The sequence below is a fragment of the Micropterus dolomieu genome, linkage group LG02 (assembly GCF_021292245.1).
Source record: "Micropterus dolomieu isolate WLL.071019.BEF.003 ecotype Adirondacks linkage group LG02, ASM2129224v1, whole genome shotgun sequence".
Taxonomy (NCBI): Eukaryota; Metazoa; Chordata; class Actinopteri; order Centrarchiformes; family Centrarchidae; genus Micropterus; species Micropterus dolomieu.
In genome coordinates this window covers 4970378-4973659 of record NC_060151.1, presented here as the reverse complement: position 1 = coordinate 4973659, position 3282 = coordinate 4970378, and positions in this window count along the sequence as shown.

Here is a 3282-nt window from a genome sequence, read left to right as displayed (position 1 = left end):
GACACCTTAAGAGATGCACTGTCGACAGACACTAGTGCCCATGGGTTTTTGCCTCCTCGTCAGCATGTCCACCTCCCATACCCGAGGTCGCCGGTTCAAGTCAGGACCGTGCAGTACGTTCTCAGGGGCAGCTGGTTACACTTACACACGTCTGCTATTAAATCATGTTACTGTTATTTCTGCAACACAGACAGAAAATGCATTGTTTGTCTCACACACAAGGAGTAAAACGTTATAATTCACACCATGGTCTGGGTTAGTTGTAACATACGCTGGGGTAAAATGTAACATTATGTAATAAGGAATAAAAGAAAAAAATGATATGGAAAGCTTTATATTCAACACTTCAATAATGTTTTAACATAATTGGTGTGTCTGTGTGTATGTGTAGGGGTGACCCAAGTATTTTATTTTCTATCAGTTAATGTAGTGTATAGTAGTGAACATAATAATACAATTTAACAAAATGTGCACCAATTTATAAAGCATACTCTTCCTGTGCAGCACAATGTTTTTTTGGTCTAAATTTGTCATTGCATCCTTTAGGAATAAACTACAATCCTGGTTAAAAAAATAAATAAAAGTGATTATTTTATATTATATTTTTTCACCTACCTTAGTTCCTGTCCAGTGTGACCTGTCTGCTTTGTAGAGTGTTAACAGTACAAGTGCATTTAAAATGTGCATGTGTTTGCATGTATCATTGCACATGCAGACGTAGAGGCACATTAGCACCAGTGAAGTCATTCATGCATGAATGCATAGATTCTAACACTTCTAGAACCCCCCCACCCCAGCGCCACACACACACACACACACACACACACACACACAGTTTAAATCCTGTCCTATAAGTGAGCTTATGTCCTTGCTGTGAGGCCTCCCTGTATTGATTAGCTGCTGGTTAAAATATGAGCAGAGAAGGGGGGACACATCACATTCATTGCTGCCTGTTAATCGATACAGGACATTAAATCTGTGGAAACCACAGAGGCAGGACAGAGGGGAAAATGGGCTTGGGAGGACAAGTACTGTAGCAACAAAGAGCAAGAGGAGGATGAAGATGGAGATTAGGATGAGGGTTATAGGTTAAATGTAAAAGCAGCAGGAGAAAAATGTAGGTACACCAGAAGAAATGAACATGGATAAAACATTTTCTCACAAATCCCTCACAAGGCGCACAATCACATAGTATTGAGAGATGGGCAGGTAGGGCGGAGGACAATGTTAAAACAAATGTGTTGCAGTTTATTTTAAAACACTTATCAGTTTTTTTGCCTGCCCTAATCTGTTTCATTTTGAGCTGAAAAAGTGGACGTATCAGTAAACTGAATTTAGAGTGATAGCTCGGTGAATCTGGCTCAGCAGACAGGGTGGGAGGTGTTGGTGGTTTCTGGTAGCCTCACCACTTCTTGTGTCTTTCTGTTCCCTCAGGGCTGCCATTACTATAAGCAGCAAACGTTCACAGTTGTCAGTCAAATATTCTTTTATACTTTTTGGGTATATCTTAACCTGTATCTATATCTTTCTTTTTTTTAGCAACACTAGTGGAGTGGCTTTAGGGACAACAATGTCAGATCCACTTTGGTCCTTACTGAAATATTTCAACAGCTATTGGGTGGACTGCTACAGACATTAACAGCCCTCGAGATGAATTGCTGGTGATGCTCTGACTTTTAATCTGGCGTCAAATTTGTCTTATACTTTGGTTTATGGCCACATACCTGCAAAACTTATGACCTTCCCCTTAGCCTTGGCTACACTTTGTGTTTAGTGGTAATTAGCAAATGTTAGCATGCACATATGGTAAACTAAGATGAACATTAAAGGTACAATGTGTAATTCTTGGCCACATGCTCCAAACACTACACACACACCAGAAGCGCATTTCAACAAGCAATTCTGCTCCTCAGCTTTTCTAATCATATGTAGAGTTGATCTTGATAATTACCTCATGAATGTGAATGAATAAAAACCTTCATGTGTTCCTGGATTAGCTGGGTCTCGCAACAATGAAGTTAAAAGGAACTATATTTATATAGTCGAATCACAATCGTCAAGTACTGTTTATAGTCGACTGATAGTAATGTGTTTTTGTGCGAGCCGAAGCTAAACTGAGGCCATTTAGTTGACCATTTTTTCTCTCTCTCGCCTGTCATTCACCGACGATATAATATTCTTTGTGTGGTTCATCTACTGTGATAAATTATCCGAAAGTTCCGCGAGGTGTGGACAACTCTGCACAACACCGATGAAGCTGGGGCTCGGTCTCTTTAGCAAGTGTTTCTCCACTGCCACTACACACATACACGCTACACATGCACACTGACGACCCAGGGTTTGGGTTACAATTATATATATATATATATATATATATATATATATATATATATATTCAGCACGTTACGTTTATTGCGGAGGAGGAAGTGGATGGCGTGGATGGATAGGTCAAACCAAGGACTTTTACACAATGAGAGTTCTGTCACGTGTGTGAAGTTACATGATATTTTCCTAAACATAACCACATACTTTTATTACCTTATAAACATAATCAAACTGTGACCGTTCTACAATGTTAACCATATGTTCAATGTCACGTGACTTATGTAGTTACATAAGTAAGTATTTAGTCATTTAGGTAGGAGGACTGGCCCAATCTTTCACACTGTACCTTTAAAAATTACACCTGTTTAACATCAGCATGTTAGCATTGTCATAGACTGCTTGTTAGCATGCTGATGTCAGCGTTTAGCTTAAAGTTCTGCATGTTTGATGCGCCCCGCTACAATATGCGTTGTTGAAATTTGGCAGGTGTGCATGTTGTCGCCTCTCTCTGTGTCACTGCAAGGATCCTCAGAGACATTTACAGGCTGGAGCATGCTTCTACAACTGCACGTTTTCACAGGTGATTTGCGTGGCTGTTTCTGCTTCGGCCAGGTTGTTTGACATGCATGGCCCAACAACTTGTTGTTCAACTTCAGTGCCGCTAGAGCCTCTGCTAACTGAAGTCACCCACCCTCTTCTGCCAACATGTTTAAGTTAGTGATGGACGATGGGAGCCCGCTCCTGTCTGAGAATTATCTAATTGTTTATTAACCACACTATTTAAATGTCATTAGTAGGATGTTATTTTTGTTAGTATGGTATTTAGTAGTATTGTTAGGGTGTTATTTTGTTATAACTAGGATAGTTATTGTTGACATATCCTACTTTCAAACCATCATTATGACAGAATATTTCAATGTATTGCAGATATTTCTTGCAGCCACTAAATGTAACCAA